General features: G+C 48.0%; 1 long non-coding RNA gene across 1 annotated transcript in view; it reads left to right on the top strand.

The window, feature by feature from the left end:
* LOC121875135 overlaps positions 1–6,176 on the top strand; it is a 107,192-nt gene extending 101,016 nt beyond the window's left edge. Inside the window, exon 3 of the long non-coding RNA XR_006090552.1 lies at positions 6,113–6,176. This is a non-coding gene — a long non-coding RNA (uncharacterized LOC121875135). The remainder of the gene's footprint in view (positions 1–6,112) is intronic.
* The last annotated feature ends 13,054 nt before the right edge of the window (positions 6,177–19,230 follow it).

The following is a 19,230-nucleotide window of genomic DNA, read 5'->3' as shown; positions in this document are numbered from 1 at the left end:
ACTCCTTCCTACAATTTATATGGAAATTATCCTTAACACAATGAATTTTAATGGGAGGCCAGATATATTTGACTGCACAAACATGGGCTGTTAGGAGCAGTGACGCCGTGTTGCAGGTGATACTTAACGAGTTTTATCAGGTAGCAATTGTGAGCTTATACCTTTTGTTGGATCCTTTTGATTTATGGGTCCGGCTGTCGTGGCGGTAGACCGTTTAAGCTGGGTTGTGGGGCAGAAATTATTTTGCTCGAGGTTGGGAGATTAAAATAGTCGGTTGGAATCATTTCCAACAAGTTATTTAGCTGGAGCAGTATACAGGTTCAGGAAACGTTTGCCTTACATGCTTTTGTTCCCCTTCCCGCCCTCCACGGTGTGTTTCCTCAATACGATTCTCTACTTCTTTCTATCCTTTACATCACCATCCTCAGTCCAGCAACTCTTAAGAAGCCGTTTATTATATACGTGTAGTGATTCTTGTACATACATTAAGTAATATACCAAATGGTAACACTTGGTATGTTAATCAAGTGTGTACAGGAGAGCGTGGTGGTGTGGGGTGGCTGGCTGGTGGTTGTATACACAGCTGGGGGCGCCGCCGTCCTCGTCATGCCCCTGGTTAACTTTGGTCCCCTGGGTGACACTTCACAAGGTGGCCGACACCACTTGTAATCAACTTTTTCTATTTGATTTGTATCTCATTTTTACTGTAATCAGACCAGACATAGTTATTTGCACCCGTGTTGGTCTTCCTCTCCAGCAACAATGATTGTGTGGGAAGGTTGGTGGCGGTGAGACGCCCGAGGTGTTAGCCTGAACTCCGCCTGAGGTGCACCTGGCAGCCGGTGTTATGAAGACGCCTCACCCTTGGCTAAATAGACTTCCTCGAAATCTCTCGTCCAATTATTATGATGGTCTTTCCTCTGTGTACCCCGACTCTAAACACAAGTGCAGGAGCGCCTGTGTCTCTACCTCTTTCTGGCGGTGAGGCGGAGGACCACACCACCATGTATTGTAGAGCTGTGTGTGTGTGTCTCTCTCTCTCTCTCTCCACCTGCAGCAGTGCGTGTTGAAGCCATCTGGTTGTGTGGCGTCGCTTGAGGGTGAACCCCCCCCCCCTCTCCCGAGCCTTCAGGAGTGTTGATATGTGTTTGGTGTGTTGGCGTGCAGCAGTGCTTCATTATTACTTATACTTAACGTTATTTATGAATGAATTTTTATATTACCTTGCCTCGTAAATAAGGATGAAAATATTGTAATTGATTTGTGTGCGAGTAAGTCGGTCAATCCGCACTCTGAACTTGAAGGACCTCTTGATATCTTTGTGTCACTCGTTATCATTGACTATTCCTTAAGGGGCCTATCTGGCTCAGTGGCTCAGGTCAGCTATAGTGCTTCAAGTAAAGGTCAGAGACGAAGAGGAGGACGGGGTAGGGTGGGGTCGAGGAGGAGGAAAGGTGGGGTCGAGGAGTGTGTTCTGTGTCGACCCTCTTGCTTATGCTGTTGGCAATGGCGCTTAATGTTTCACTTCGATTGAATTCCTATTACGAGTATTAATGACACTGTCAGAAAGTGATGTGTCGGCTACGTAATGACTCCCACATTGTTGCTGTAATCGATAAAGTCATTTGTTGCGCGTCTGGATTTTAATAGTCAATAAATTGTTGTATCAAGTATATGCGGTGTCGCGGGTGATAATGTGTTAGCTGTGCCAAGTTAATGATCGTTCAAAAAGTAATTCTAAACTCGTTTTCTTTTATCTTTCAAATCTAAATGGACGAGTCATTTGTTGGGCTTAACGCGGACATGTGCGGCGAGTCTGAAATATTTGGCGGTATTTTAATTGGCGGGTCTGCAGTATTGGTGGTGTTTTAATGGGCGGGTGGCGGTGAGCACGGTGCTGTCTGGCTAATGACGCAAGCACCATAATTATTGGCGGCTCCCAGGGCAAACCCGCTAATTGTCGCCACACGTAATTGCCTATTGTCTGGAGGGTAATTTGTGGGAGTGTTTTGCTGGGTGATAGTCGGGACGAGGCGGCCATGGCTCGTTGACTTGTTTGGTTAATACCAGGAGACTCCCCGCCTCCTGTCGCAGGTGTCAACGAGGGCGGGGAGAGAGAGGGAATCAGACCTACCTACCTACCAGCGGGAAAGAGGGAGTCATACCTACCTGCGGGAGAGGGAGTCATTTCATACATACCTGCGGGAGAGAGGGAGTCATTCATACCTGCGGGAGAGAGGGAGTCATACATACCTGCGGGAGAGAGGGAGTCATACATACCTGCGGGAGAGAGGGAGTCATACCTACCTGCGGGAGAGAGGGAGTCATAACTACCTGCCTGCCTGCGGGTGAGAGGACAGTGGGCTACCAGTGTCTATAGGGAGCCAGATGTGTGGGAATAAAATATTATAGGGAGTCAGGTATATGAGGGCAATTGAACGTTGTGGGGAGAGAGCCAGATACACGGGCAATAAAGTGTGTGTGGGAAAGGCAGTTATGTGGAAAGGATAACTTGACGTTTAGAGTGACACGAGCTAACAGGAACACGTGTGTATGAACCAGCCCATCCACCCACCCCAACCCCATCCAGCCCACCCACCACCCCATCCAGCCCACCCACCTACCCCATCTTGCCCACCCTACCTCGCCTCGCTATTGATATTATGAGTGTGTTCATAAGCCGCTATCCTAAATGGACTGTCGTTAAATATGGATCCTTCATCCCACGCTGAGAGCATTTGCCACAAATGTTGGCCGGGATACATTACTAATATGGCGCGGTTGTGCTTCACGGCCTCCATTCTCTCTCTCATCAATATTCATATATTTTAATTGGTGGGCATCACGCGATATGCACGCCTCTGTTGTTATTGTTGGGCTCTGGGTGTGTGTGTGTGTGTGTGTGTGTGTGTGTGTGTGTGTGTGTGTGTGTGTGTGTGTGTGTGTGAGTGATAGATAGTAGTTAGAAAGAGATGAGTAAATAGATAAGTAGATATATGTATAGACAAAAATAGACAGAGGAAGACAGACAGACAGACAGACAGACAGACAGACAGACAGACAGACAGAGACACCCACCAAGTGATAGAGAGTTATGGGGGTTGTGGCCTCGCCGAGACGGAAAATCGTAGTTGAAAATAACTATATTTTTGGAGTCGACGCCGCTGGCAGCTGAGGTTGACGAGGCGAAAATGTCAGTTATTATGAGTCGCCCCTTAAACTAGAATTGGGAAATGGGGGGGAGAAATGCTCATAATTTAGGAGTCTTCAGCCAGGGAGTTTGGGAGAGAATGGTCCACTAGATTACGGCGATCGACACAGAGGAGAGCAAAAGGCCGATAAAGAGGAAATGACAGTAAATTTTGAGCGTGGTGTGGGGGGTGAGAGAGAGAGGGGGGGGAGATGAAGTGTGTGAGTGAGGTTATGATAGGAAGGAAGGATGAGAGGAGGATAGTGGGTTTAGAGTGAGGAGAGGGAGAAGGAGTGTGGATTGAAGTGACGGGAGGAAGGGAGGGGCAGTTGTGTGGAAGGAGGGAAAGGGGTGAGGGAGGGACGATGAGGGTGAATGACGCGTGTGGAAGGAGAAGAGAATAAGGAGGAGGTCGTCGTCTTCAATGTCAGTCGGCCTCGTGTAGGTGTCCGCTTGGTGTGTACACAACATCACGTGTCGCGGCCTGGTGGTGTTGTGGTGGACCGCGGGAGGGGGGAGTAAGCGACCCAATTCTCTGGCGTCTTAGTGTTCAGAGACCTGTTCTAGCCACAAGGGAGCGACCCCATAATCTGAGACCGTCAACCTGTGGTGTATTGCAGCAGTGTCCACCCACAGCCCTCACATCATCCCAAATTTGCATGTTTATTAATATTTCGTGGACGTCTAGGTTTGATGTTGTAGAATTATTCACGGTGGAGTGTTCACGTCCAGGGCCTCGGGTTCCCTCAAAGATTCAGCGTTAAATTTTCTCGTAATTGGAATTATGACAATACAGGCAACTTGCGCCTTTGACGTGTACGAATTATATATGACAGGCAAAATGCATCGAAAGTGCGCAGAGGCTCTTACCTTGCCTTGGTCCGTTCTCTTGCCCCGGTCAATAAATGTGACAGAACGAAAACGAATCTTGCGAGAATCCCCGACCTGAGGACCAGCCTGGTGAGGGTGGCTCCCAGTCTCACCGTATTAAGGCACGGTTGTTTACTTAATTGCCAGCCAGTTGAAATTTTTAGGTAATTGTGAGGATAACCAGAGCTGAGTTTTATTCCACACAGGCACTCACTCACTCACCCTTGTTTACATAAGTGAGAGCGAAGAAGAAGGGTGTAACGTGAGCCACAACACAGAAGCTTGTGTCGTGGGTGTAGGCGAGTAAGCTCATTAAGGTTGGCCGGCTTATCTTGGTGGGTGTTTGTCAACAACATCCACAACACTCACGCGCCGGATTGTTAATTAGCGGGGGTGTAAGTTACACCTAAGAAGCTGCCGTTATCCTGGGTGTAGTTCAGTGTACCATGGTGGTGTGTTAACCTGTGTTTGTGAATACGTTTATTACTGTGGGTTTCTTTTCTGCTTTTAGTAATAATACTGTGTCTTTGTTCTCTCCTCTCCTCTCCCCCTTACTCTCTTTCCCTCCCTCCCTCATCCTCCTCCCTCCCTCTCACCCCTCCTCCTCCCTCCCTTTCACCCTCCTCCCTCTCCCTCTCACCCTCCTCCCTCTCACCTCCTCCCCTCTCACCCTCCTCCTCTCTCACCCTCCCTCCCCTCTCACCCTCCTCCCTCTCACCCTCCTGCTCCTCCCTCTCCTATTAAAGATTTACACACATCTGAGAGTTCATATTCATATTATTTTTCTTTGATGTAATTCACTCGTCTGCCTATCATCATATCCCCCTGTGTGTGTACAATATAATTACTAATATTTATATGTTTTTTCTTTTTATCATCATCATCAACAAACCACCACTACCTCCTCCCATTATTAATTCATTTTAAACTGGCCGGTGTCTTAATATATTACGTTGGAGAAATTCTCCTCTATTTATTTAATTGTCTTTTTTTTATACTTTTGCTTGTTTATTTTTATGTATTTATTTATTTATTCGTTCGTTCGTCTTCGTTTTCATTTATTCTTGATGTTTTTAGTTGTATCTTTGTCTGTTTTTATTTGTATATTTTTTTATTATTTGTTTATCGTTTATTCCTCCTCATGTGTTAATTGTAGTGTGTGTGTGTGTGTGTGTGTGTGTGTGTGTGTGTGTGTGTGTGTGTGTGTGTGTGTGTGTGTGTGTGTGTGTGTGTGTGTGTGTGTGTGTGTGTGTGTAATGGTGGTGGTGTTTATTTTCATGGACTCTCTGTAAATTATTGTCGAGGTAAATTAAGGCTTTTGAATATATATATATATATGGATAACACAAGGAAAAGAAACACGAAGTTCCCAAGCGCTTTCGTGTAATTCACATCTTCAGGGGTGAGTACAAAGGTGATTTGCACGAAAGCGCTTGGGAACATCGTGTTTTCTTCTTTCCTTGTGGTTATCAGCATATACCTGGATCACGCGCACCTACAGTGATTTACTTATATATATAAATAATTTCTTTTACTTGTGTATTGTAAATTGTAAAGGTAAATTGAGGATTCTATTGTTACTTTATTTTTTACAGGATTTTCTATTTTAAATTATGAGTTGAAGATATTTTTATATATTTTATTCTTTTATATTCCAGCATTTTCTCTTTTGACGTTTAAATTGTATGTTATCCATTATTATTTTATTAATATATATTTTTTTCCGTTTACTCTTCGTATAATTCTTCCAATGGGTTTAAATCTTATGTTACTTTTCCTTCTTTCGGAATAATGTCTTTTGTTGCGGTAATCTCTATTTATTTTTTTCTGGGAATATTTTATTTTATTTTTATTAATTTATCCTACATCGGCTTTTTTTAATCATGCTTAACTGGTAAATTATATTGTATCAACTCTCTCTCTCTCTCTAAGAGTCTACATTCCTTCATCTTCGCCTTTATTATTATACCGTATTATTATTAGTATTAGTATTAGTATTATTCTCAACAGATAAAATATTGTGTGCTCATCTCTCTCTCTCTCTATTTACAGTGTGATAGCGAGAGCGAAGGAGACACTAAGGTAAGGAGTCAGGTTCTTGGAGGAGTGTGTGTAACAAGACCCCGTCACCGTGAGCTATTGAGATACGAACTATTTTGTATTTATTTATTTATTAATTTTTTTTTAGACACGAGAATACAGATCCAAAGTGATTAACAATAACAACAGTAGCAATAGTGTGTGTGAGACGCAACAAACGAGCCTATTAATAAGCTGGTCATTAGGGTGCGTAACGACCAATTAGGCGTTATTGTCGGAGCAGACACGGAACCAGCAATTACCCAGACCACTCTTGTGTTGTGCCTCCCTCTCTCCCCACCCACTCACCCCACTCCTTTATTACCTCCCACTCCATTTATTTCTTAATTTGATTGTTTGTTGTTTACCTGTGTACATTACTCTTCGCTTTTGTTTGCATTTACCTTTAGCCATTGTTTGTTTACCTGCGTATTTGTTTGACGGTTTTACTCAATATCCTTCTGTCTGTTTACCTTTCTGGCTATAGTCTATCTATGTATCCAATCTATTCAGTCTATTGTCTTTCTAATCTATCTTATCTAATATTTGTAGTATGTCCAATTTATTTTATCTATTTGAACTGTCACTTCTAACCTCTATGTATCTGTAGACCTTATCTATTTATCTATATCTATTCTATATCACTTTGTATTATTCTTGCATTATTTCGCCCTTCTCTTCCCTTGTTCTCTCGTTATCTCGTTGCCCTAATTCATCGTCGTTTCCTTTGTTACGTTCTCATAATGGCCTCGACAAGGGAGGGAGTTCGATGCTTAGGACTGCGATACCCACCCACCCCACACTCCCACACACACACACCACCCCCACACACACCCACACACACACACACACACACTCCCACCCACCCACACCCCCCCACACCCCCCCCACACACACACACCCACACCCCCCCACACACACACACCCACACCCCCCAACACACACACACACACACCCACACCCCCACACACACACACACACACCCACACCCCCCCACACACACACACACACCCACACCCACACACACACACACACCCACACCCCCCACACACACACACACCCACACCCCCCCACACACACACACCCACACCCCCCCCACACACACACACCCACACCCCCACACACACACACACCCACACCCCCACACACACACACCCCACACCCCCCCACACACACACACCCCACACCCCCCCACACACACACCCACACCCCCCACACACACACCCACACCCCCCACACACACACACACACCCCACACACACACCCACACCCCTACACACACACACACTCCACACACACACACACACATCAACACACACACACACACCACTGCTAATAATAATAATAATAATGATGATAAAAATAATGATTTGCGGTTTACTTCTGCTTATATTAGTGATGATAATGAAATGAATATAATCAAAATATTGATACCTGTACTACTACGACAAATAATAATAATGATTATGTTAATGGTGATAATTATAATAATAGTAATAAAACGAGTTTATAAATATAATTCTCAACTTTTAGTGATGATTATAATAATAATAATCCATCATCATAATAATAGTTTTTATAATACCCATAATGCTACCAGTAATTGATGACCTTTTCCCGAGAATATTGAATAATTTCACTGTTTATCGTTCACTCAGCATTACCAAAGACTAGAATCATCGGAATCCCATTATTGCATGACCAATCTACTTCACTATCGCCTCGTAGCCTTAATGTACCTGTTGTGTGTGTGTGTGTGTGTGTGTGTGTGTGTGTGCGCGCGCGCGCGCGCCCCCCATAAAGCCGCTTGAGGGTCGTGTTTACAAAAAGGTCTACACGGGGTGCGGTAGCCGGGGGTGTGTTGATTACATGTTGTTTGTATCTCTCTCTCTCTCTCTCTCTCTCTCTCTCTCTCTCTCTCTCACATATATATAAGTAACAACGTTAGGGTCTGGGGTTCGTGCCATTTAACCAAACCTAACCTAACCTAACGCTAACCTAACCATATACCCCCAGCTAGCGTCAGGATATTTAATTATATGGTAAGGTTAACTGGCCGGGGCTAATATTAAAGTGATCTGTTATGGTTTAGTGTAATGAATGTGGACCACCAAGAGGGGAGCATGGGGGGGGAGGTGCCTTGATCTGTCGTGGTGTATATATCGCTTTAGAGAGAGAGAGAGAGAGAGAGAGAGAGAGAGAGAGAGAGAACGTCAAGTGTTGGAAGAGACGGAAGAGGGAGTTGGTATAAAGCCATGGAGGAGGAGGGAGGGGGGAAGCCGGAAGCCGTGTGCACCACTCAAGAGGCCGGCTAAACACCGCCTCCCTCGAGTGGGGATTGACTGAATGGGCTCTTGACACGACCCAGCCTCAGGCCCTACCGCTTCCTGGCGATGCGGACCTCTCCCTCCCTCCCTCCCGTGGCCCTGTTTGTTTATCCCTAATTTGTATATTTATTGTCCCTGGGGAGGTGTTCTGTCAATCACAAAAAGGTTATAGTGTCCTCTGTATGTATGTGTGTCTGTCTGTCTGATCAGAGATATACAAGAATATCTTTCCCTGTTCTGAAATTATGTCCTGGAGACTTGGATCACAAGTTACTCAGGAACATCTTGTACGTGTCTTGTTACATAATTTGCCTGGCATAATTGTGGTTCGCCCTTGTCTTGTGGCTGACTGAAGGCTTATCTTAGTGAGTGGATTACCAACCCCAGCACAACAGGGCACCAGCCTGATGAAACACTAACACCTTGCAGCCAGATGGATCACACGGCCCCACCAGCCAGATAGATCACACGGCCCCACCAGCCAGATAGATCACACGGCCCCACCAGCCAGATAGATCACACGACCTCACCAGCCGGATAGATCACACGGCCCCACCAGCCAGCCAGATAGATCACACGGCCCCACCAGCCAGATAGATCACACGGCCCCACCAGCCAGATAGATCACACGACCTCACCAGCCGGATAGATCACACGGCCCCACCAGCCAGATGGAACACACGGCCTCACCAGCCAGATAGGATCCACGTGGCCCATCGTCGTGGCTCGTGTGTGTGCCTTAACATTTAGTTCAGTGGTTCTCAAATTCCCTTAATGGTTTAGGTGACGGCCTTCTTGATGGAGTGGAGGGCGGCGCGGGGAATATTGATGACCTGGGGAGTTAACCCGCTGCTACCATCATGACTGATAGCCGGTGAGCAGGTAGTTGTCATCAGGTATTGAGGTACAGGTGTTGTTTTAGACACGTTTGATCGTACAGTGAGGGGTGACGAAGCAGGGATTTGTTGACATTACTGTAGGCTCGTCGTTAACCAATAAGAGGTGGCAGGTGAGGTAGACAAGTGCCACTGAGTAATGAGAAACATATTGGAGGCGTGTCACCTGATTTGGCGAGTGACAGGTGTTCAGGTGTATGTTGCGTGGTATTGGAGGTATGTGTTACGTGGTGTTGGAGGCATGTGTTACGTGGTATTGGAGGTATGTGTTACGTGGTGTTGGTGGCATGTGCTACGTGGTGTTGAAGTCATTTCCCTGTCGTCGAGGAGTAACCTGCAGCTTCACCAAGACTTGGATAATTGTGGGGCGACTTTGGGAGGCTGAGAGGTAAATATTAATGCAAAGCGACGGATTGGTGTGTGTGTGTGTGTGCGCGCGCGCGCCACCTGAAGCTCCGAGTGACCCCCCCCCACACACACACACACACGCCAGATCCTACCCTAAGTTTATATTGGTTTCTTTGCCGGAGTGGTTATCATATACTGAGCAGGCACTTCTTTGATTGTGGGTTCGAATCCCTTCTTTAGGTGCCAGTACAAACAGTATAATCGTATCCTTGCTGGCTTGTAAGAACCCAGCTGACTCACACATGCCCAGACCATTAAGGGTTATGTTACTATGTACTGTACGTGTTATGTAGTTTATCTGTACATCATACTCGTACTAGTTCAAGATACATTTATGATCAGTGTTCCTTCAGCTGGGTTTTCAAGTTGCAGTCGTTGGAGGGTTCAGTTCTGTGTGTGTGTGTGACTCTTCCTCCTGTTGTGTATATTTGTATATTTTTTCGCCAGGTAAACAGTTTGAGTTCCGCAAGGTGGTACGTGTAGATGTTGCCGGTGATGTTGAGAATGTTGTGTATTGTTGCATTTGTTCTTCCCTCTCAAGACGTCCGACACTTTCCTTCCCTCTCAAGACCTCCAATTACCTTCCTTCCCTCTCAAGACCTCCTATACTTTCCTTCCCTCTCAAGACGTCCGATACTTTCCTTCCCTCTCAAGACCTCCAATTACCTTCCTTCCCTCTCAAGACCTCCTATACTTTCCTTCCCTCTCAAGACCTCCAATTACCTTCCTTACCTCTCAAGACTCCCACTCACTTACTCCTCTTTGTTTTGTTGTTCTCGCTCACGGTGTCCCACTTGAATAAATAGTCTATACCCGGTTACCCCCTGACATAAGATGAAGGGTGTTCGAGTGACCCAACACACAGATGCCTATTGACGCGTGGAGGGTGTGACAAGTGGTTGAGAGAGAGAGAGAGAGAGAGAGAGAGAGAGAGAGAGAGAGAGAGAGAGAGAGAGGCTGACTGACTGAAGAGGAAGGGGGAGTGTTCTTTTGAGCTGGGTCTCTCTGGGTACACAACACCAGGGAACCATCACTCAACAAGGTAAGTTTTTATTCAGTCTTATGGGGGACGAGGGAAGAATATTTTTAAGTAAGAATAATGGAGAAATGTTTAGTGAGGGAGGAAAGGGGACTTAGAGGTGGTGTTAGGTTATATACCCGAGTCGTCTGTTTGTCACCATACTAACCTGAGGACCTGGCCTGCCCTCACACACACACGTAACTTTACCTATGTGTCAAGGTTCTCGGGTCCAGCTGCAACACGCCGTAATCTACTCCATGTGTTATCAAACAATTCTGAAAGGCAGGTTACCAGGCTCCTGAGGTCACTGTAATAATGTGCATTACTATTCTTATCACTGTTATAGCCTGTAAGAAGACCAACAACAACTAAAGTATAGAATCATGTGTGTGTGTGTGTGTGTGTGTGTGTGTGTGTGTGTGTGTGTGTGTGTGTGTGTGTGTGTGTGTGTGAGAGGCCGCTGCTGTAATACAAAGCCTGTATGGGAGGGGTGTGTCACAACAGCTGCGGTCAGACGTCTCTCACCACAACATTGAGTCAACCTGTGGCGGCGGCAGCTCCCTTACCCCTCACAATATATTGACTCGGCCTTCACCTCGTTGACGCTGATGACACCACACTCACGGCCCAGGGAGCTCCGGGGGCCAGTCCTGACTACCTGCTGGGGGGGGAAGAGAGAGGACCTGATGGTGTTAGGGGAGAGTCCAGGTGATGGGGGAGGATATGGTGCTGGGGGAGGGATTGAAGATGGGGAGGGGAGGGGCGTGTTAGCGTGAGGTCAGGTGATAGGTGGACTGAGTGGAAGGAGGGGAGAGAAGAGAAGGGAACGTCAGTGGAATATAAATTGATGGGAAGGGAGGGAGAGTTTTCTGAAGGTTTAGTGAAAGGAAGGAAGGGAGGGAGGGTGTGTATTGGTAGTGGTAAGAAGAAAGTTATTGGAAAGCGTGGTGAAAGGTGACAGGGAAAGTTGGTGAAAGACGACGTAGTTTTGAGGAAGAGCAGAGTTGCAGGAGACTGTGTTGATGGAAGGCTTGACGGGAGCTGTTAGTGGAGTGTGAGGAGGTGTTGTCAGTGAGAGGTGAGGTGTTGTCAGTGGAGGGTAGGAGTGTCAGGAGGTGGTGTCAGTGAGAGCTGAGGAGGCGTTGTCAGTGGAGGGGTGGAGCGTGAGGAGGTAGTGTCAGTGGAGGGTAGGAGCGTGAGGAGGTCTGACAGTGGAGGGTAGGAGCGTGAGGAGGTGTTGTCAGTGGAGGGTAGGAACGTGAGGTGAGGAGGTGTTCTCAGTGGAGGGTAGATGAGTGAGAGGTGCAGGAAAGGATATGCGTGATGAGGATTAGAGGAAGAGGGGAGGTGAAGAGAGATACGAAGAGGGGAAGTGAAGGAAAGAAACGGCAACGAGGAAGGAATGAGAATGGGGATAATGGAAAATCTCTTGAGGGAAATTAATAAGGAAGGGAGACATGTGTAGGGTGAGGGACGAGAGATAATGTTGGCTGGTGAGAGAGAGAGAGAGAGAGAGAGAGAGAGAGAGAGAGAGAGAGTAATGAGTTGTGAAAATGGCCGGCCACATGTTTGGACCAGTCAGGTAGATGCTCAGATGTTTATACCTTATATTTTTCACCTAATTGGAGGTAATAGAGTGCATCAAGTCTAGTCACCAGGTATGAAGTAGCTCAAACGTCCAAAATAGTATCATAATTACACTGAGAGATTATCTTAAGGTGATTATGTGTTTTTGATGCCATCTTGGGGCTGATGTTAAAAGTATACAGGATCTTTGGAAGAGTTCTGTAAAGTTTTTGTCTTTTGACTGGTGTTATGTGAACATTTTCTGGTTAAGGTAGAGTCTCATTGTAATTCTGATGACTTTTTTTTCTGGCAGTATTTTTGTGTTTTAGCTTCAGTCTTCTAGTTAGGTATAGTCTTAGATCTTAAGTTACGAGGAATATTCATTGCATGAACTTTTTAGACTGATATCTGTTGTTTGTGTCCCCTGGGCGTTGGCGGTCCACCTGTCCCTGCCACGAGGACCTGGTAAGGACTTGCACAGGTGGGTGGAGGGCAGCAGGTGTTCATATTGTGTGAGGGTAATGGTGAATCTCTACCGCCAACACTTGTTTTACATGTCGGCGTTGTGTTGGACACGCACCACCACACCTGTGTTGTCACCCGTCGTGTGGTGGTTATCGTTAAGTCTGTCGGTCATCGTTGGTCTGGAATTTCACTTCATCCATCGTTTCGTATGTTGTGAGGGCGTGCACTCAGGCGTGGGAAGAAATTGTAGTGAGGTATGTGGGGAGGGCGTGCACACAGGCGTGGGGAGGACGACAGTGAAGGACCAGGGGAGTTGGGTGATAATTGCACGCCGGCTGCCAGCTTTACTGCCGCACCATCGACAGTTACGCCGCGCCTGATGGATTTTACGGCAACGTGTAAATTGGTCTCCAGGGTTATAGAGTGAGGGGAGTGTCGCCCCGCCCGCTCACCAGCCCGCCCCTTTACACGGGACTGGGGGCCCAGGTCGCTGACGGGGCCACCAGCGCCAGGGACGGTGCCAGCACTGCCAGGAGACCTACCAAGGAGTGCCGGTGTGGGCAGTATGTCGAAACGGTGAGCTCAAGCGACCTTTTGTTGGGGCCAGTGTTACCACTTTGTGTGTATTTCTTGAAAGAGTTTCAGGTCAGATGGGTCCGTGTCCTGAGGGGCCCCAACACAACCTTACTTAAACTGACCTTTAGGATTAGGATTTGGGAACCAGTTAGAATTAGGACATTAACCAGACAACCCTCTCGTAACCTGACGCGTGTTTGGGAATTGTGGTGTCATCGAGAAAGAGAGGGGGGGCAGGGAGCTTAGATTTACCGATTACTGTACGTCTTCAGCACGAGTGTGGGGACGTCCCCCTCCCCCGACTTGTTGCAGAGAAAGAGAGAGATTTTTAGCTTAACATCTTTATTGGCAGGATTGAGGTACAATTTTATCTGATATGAATATAGTTCAGGCAGATCTTGGCACTGAGGGTGCTGTCACTGATCACTGCCACCCAGGACAGAGGTTCATACACAAGAGGAGATAATAAAGTAGGTCATAATCATTAGTGTCATAGTATAATTGAAGACAAATCAGTGTGGACTAGCAAATTTAAGGTAAACTCAGATATCTTCAAAAGACTCCTCGTTCAGTGTATAGTACAGTAATTACATAGTTCACGTTACAATAAGCCAGATGGTCTGAATTCTTTTGAGTGTCACACTATAATGTAATATTCAAGAGCATACTTTTAAAGTTTAATTACAAAGTGTACATACTAATTGTTCCGGTATGCGCACAGCCTCACGAACTTAACCAGATGCGTCTATATCCTGCTGACATACTTCTGGCTACGACATCATATTATTTGGTTCTGTCCTTGTGCTGCCCATACTGGTACCCCATGTCACAAAATTTCTTGTATACTTGCTAATGCGACAACTGTCAGGCCTCTGCGTTTCTCAGTTCCTCAAGATCAGAGTTTATGATTTTCAAGAGAGAGAGAGAGAGAGAGAGAGAGAGAGAGAGAGAGAGAGAGAGAGAGAGAGAGAGAGAGAGAGAGAGAGAGAGAGAGAGAGAGAGAGAGAGAGAGAGAGAGAGAGAGAGAGAGAGAGAGAGAGAGAGAGAGAGAGAGAGAGAGAGAGAGAGAGAGAGAGAGAGAGAGAGAGAGAGAGAGAGAGAGAGAGAGAGAGAGAGAGAGAGAGAGAGAGAGAGAGAGAGAGAGAGAGAGAGAGAGAGAGAGAGAGAGAGAGAGAGAGAGAGAGAGAGAGAGAGAGAGAGAGAGAGAGAGAGAGAGAGAGAGAGAGAGAGAGAGAGAGAGAGAGAGAGAGAGAGAGAGAGAGAGAGAGAGAGAGAGTATGGGTTCGTTGGCTGCGTCTTCCAACATGTGGCAATGAGAGAGACAGGGCCCACAGGGTAACCATATATTTACAGTCTCTTCAGTAGGGGTCGGGATATCTGTACCCCTCCTCCTCCTTCCCCCTCCTCCCCCCTTCCCCCTCCTCCTCTTACGTGACAGTAACAGGGACCAGTAGGAAACCCAACACTATTATTGCGTCACAATCCTGGTTTAGAAGTGACAGATGTGTGGATGTGTACAGTGAGGGAGGGGAGAGGGAGGGAGGGAGGGAGAGAAAGCGGGACAGACAGACAGGAAGGAATAGAGTGAGGGAGAATAGGGAAGAAAGGAGAGAGGGAAGGATTGAGAAGGAAGGGGTGAGAAAGGGAGGGAAGGGAAGACAGGAAAGATTGAGCGAGGAATGGAGGGAGGCGGAGAGGTGAGGGTTGGCAACACTTAAAGACGTAAAGAACAGGACAGGTAACAAGGGTGATAAGTCGATAAGCTCCCTTCTTTCCCCATCTCTCCTTCCCGCCTCCTCTTCCACCTCTCTCCCCTCCTCCTCCTTCCGCCCTTCGCCCCTCTTCTTCCACCTCTCCCCTCCTTCTCTCCCTCTCTCCCCCCCTCCACCCCTCTCCCCTCCCCCTTTTTTGTATCATTGATCGTAACATGTTTTTTTTTTCCTGGTTTTAACCCTCGATGTCAACACACGCCTGAGTCTCCCCACCTCCCCCTTTGTGTGTTTTTGTTTTGTTTTGTCTGGGGTTTATGAGTTTGTGTTTGTGTGTGTTTTTATGTCGTGGATGAAGGTAAAGGTTTAAATCCCCCTCCTCTCTCTCTCCGTTTTTTGTGTGTGCGCGTGAGGAGATTATTATTATTATTCATGGTGAAATAATTTGGCGTTTCTGGGTGAGAGGAGCTCATAGCCGCATTGTCGGGATGGATGAGATGCGCGCTCGTAAATCTTGTGTGTGTGTGTGTGTGTGTGTGTGTGTGTCCACCAGCACCTGCCGAACAAGTGGTGGTAGTCGTAGAAGTGGTAGTACATGTCAGTAAATTGTATCGGTAACAACCACAACAACGGTCTGAGAAGAGGACTCGGATTTACACACACACACACATGAGTTACCCCTACATTAAGCTCGCCTCCTGAAAATACCGTCAGAATTACACTTACTTAGATTATATGCGTTGGCCTCTCATTGCTATCCCACCTCATTCCCCTGACACACTCCTCACACATCCCTCCTCAAACATCTCCCTCACACACCCCACCTCTCACACCCCTCCTCACAGACTCCTCACCCACTCCTCACCCCTCCTCACATACTCCTCACCCCTCCTCACCCCTCACCCCTCCCCTCACCTACCCTCCCTCACACCCCTCCCCCTCCCACCCCTCCCCTCCTCACACCCTACCCCTCCCCTCACTCCCCCCACACCTCACCCCTCCTCACCCCCACCTCATCCTCCCTCACACACCCCTCCCCACCCCTCCTCACACACCCCTCCTCACACCTCCCCACATCACCCCACACCTCCTCACTCCCCACACCCCTCCTCCTCTCCCTCACACACCCCCTCCCCCTCCTCACCCCTCCTCCACCCCCTCACCTCCTCACACCTCTCCCCCTCCCCCCCTCCTCCCCCTCCTACCCCTCCTCACCCCCTCCCTCCTCACCCCTCCCTCACACCTCCCCTCCCCACCCCTCATCCCCACCTCCCTCACCCCTCCCCTCCCCCCCTCCCTCCCTCCCCCTCCTCCCCCTCCTCCCTCCCCCACACACTCCTCCCCCTCCACCCCTCCCTCCCTCTCCTCACCTCCCTCACCTCTCCTCCACCCCTCTCCCCCCCTCCCCTCCCTCCTCACCCCCCTCCCTCCCCACTCCTCCCCCCCCCTCCCCCCCCTCCCCTCCCCCCCCTCCCCTCCCCCTCCCCCCCTCCCCTCTCCCCCTCCCCTCCCCCCTCCTCACCCCTCCCCTCCACCTCACCCTCCCTCACCCTCCTCACCCACCTCCCCCCCTCCCCTCCTCCCACCTCCTCACCCCTCCTCACCCTCCTCACCCCTCCTCCCACCCCCTCCTCACCTCCCTCCTCCCCACCTTCCCTCCCCCTCCTCACACTCCTCCCACCCCCTCCTCCCCACTCCTCCCACCTCCTCCCCCACTCCTCACCCCCCTCCCACCTCCTCCCTCACCCCTCCCTCACTCCTCCTCCACCCCTCCTCCCACCTCCTCACCCCTCCCCCCACACTCCTCACCCCTCCTCACCTCCCTCCCCACCTCCCTCACCCCTCTCCCCACCACCCCTCCTCACCCTCCTCCCCTCCCACCCCCTCCCTCCCCACCCCTCCTCCCCTCCTCACCCTCCTCCCCCTCCCTCACCCCCCTCCTCCCCTCCCCTCCCCTCCCCCCTCCCCTACCCCTCCTCCCCCACCCTCCACCCCTCCCCACACCCTCCCCCACACCCCACCTCCCCTCCTCCTCACCTCCCCCCCTCACACCCCCTCCCTCACCCCTCCTCCTCCCACCCCCTCCTCACACACCTCCCCTCCACACCCTCACACACTCCTCACACACCTCCTCACACCCCCTCCCCACACTCCCACCCCACCTTCTCACACACTCCCTCACCCTTCCTCACACACTCCTCACCACACACTCCTCACCCCTCCCCCCTCCTCACACACTCCTCACTCCTCCTCACACACTCCTCACACACTCCTCACCCCTCCTCACCCCTCCTCACACACTCCTCACCCCTCCTCACCCCTCCTCACACACTCCTCATCCTTCAGTTAGAGAAATAAATAAAAAAAAGTGACATGCGAATTTCCGAGAACCCCAACCATAGTGTGTGTATGTACAGTATGTAAGTGTAATAATAATAATAATGATAATAAACGGTTTATTAATAGAGTTGCAGCCGGTGGTTGAAAATATACAGACTTACATTTGATTTAGACATAATGATATAATATGCAGGGCTGTACAGTACATAAATCAGGAGTTGTTTATTATTTTAACAATAGATGGGATGGTGCTGTTCTTATATCTATCGGTGCAGGCTCTTATGGGCTGAATTTTGTTGTAGTGGCGGACTGCGCGAGTTGGGTGGGGGGCTGCATGTATGTAATAATAATAATAATAATTAACGGTTTATTGAAAGAGCTTGGCAGCCAGAAGGCTGAAAATATACAGTTACATATTTGGGGAATGGGTTACGAATTACAAATAATATACAAGTAACATAAGCAGACACAAATACATTATAATAACTAGATGGGGAAAAGCTCAAACTACAGTTCATTTCAACATAGTGACAGTGCAAGGAGTAGTGTTTACTGGGAGTGAATACACTGATTTATTACAAGTTATTGATAATTTTTACAATGGTTGTTTGTATGTATGTATGTATGTATGTATGTATGTATGTATGTATGTATGTATGTATATATGTATGTACGTATGCTGCCGCCGCTGGCCCCTCGATCACCACCCCTTACGATTTTTTAAGGGGGTCCCTATATAGTAGCTACTGGGTGTACCAACGTGTGTGTGTGTGTGTGTGTGGAGGGGAAAGGGGGGATATGCGCCTTTGCACACTCGTTTTCGCTTTTTTCCCCCCATTTGCGTTTTTTTTTTATTTCTGTGTGTGTGTTACAGTATTTCTTCCCAGGTCGAGTAAATGGTGTATGTTTTTTTGCTGGTGAAGTGGCGGGTGGTGGTAGTAGTGGTGGTCGGATGGTTGTGGCGTATCCGGTGTTTGCTGTGATTAATGGTGGTGCTTCTGTGTGTGTGTGTGTGTGTCCCGTCTCTCACCCGTTAGTAGGACTTTCCTATACCTTTCTGTCCTCCTTCCTTTCCTCACTCCCACTCCTTGGCTCTCCTCCCACTCCCATCCAATCACTTCTCCACCCCATCCTTTCTCTATTCCATTCCCTTCCCCTTTATGAACCAGACTTTGACCACAAATGGGAAAGAGAGAGAGAGAGAGAGAGAGAGAGAGAGAGAGAGAGAGAGAGAGAGAGAGATATAATAGACTCGTAGGGTAGAATTGGCGAGGGTCCACCTGATGGCCGGGGTAGGTTTTAATAGTCTCTTTTTGTTCCAGGTAATGAGATTTTTACACGAGTTTATGACCGACTTGTTTAATGGTCATTTTTGTCTCTTGGGTCCCGCCTGCAGGTGTTATGGCAAGAGGCTCCTGATTACTTAATGTTAGCACAGCCACTGGTTGTCTCTACTCTATGTCTGTCTTGTGTTGAATACTTTATGAAGGTTCTGGAATCTCGCTTTTTTCTCTCTTTCTCTCTCCTCTTTTATCTTTTTTTTTTCTCTATCTGTCTCATCTCTCTTATTTATATTACAGACTTATATTCTGTCCACTATCACCGTACGTTGTGTGTGTGTGTGTGTGTGTGTGTGTGTGTGTGTGTGTGTGTACACACACACACACACACACACACACACACACACACACACAATAATAAAACAATTTATTGAAAGTTTGCAGCCTCGAAGGCTGAAAATATGCATTGACATATAAATGACTTATTACATACATTGGTGGTT

Source organism: Homarus americanus, unplaced genomic scaffold (assembly GCF_018991925.1).
Source record: "Homarus americanus isolate GMGI-L3 unplaced genomic scaffold, GMGI_Hamer_2.0 scaffold43456, whole genome shotgun sequence".
NCBI lineage: Eukaryota > Metazoa > Arthropoda > Malacostraca > Decapoda > Nephropidae > Homarus > Homarus americanus.
This window is presented reverse-complemented; position numbering and strand designations above follow the sequence as displayed.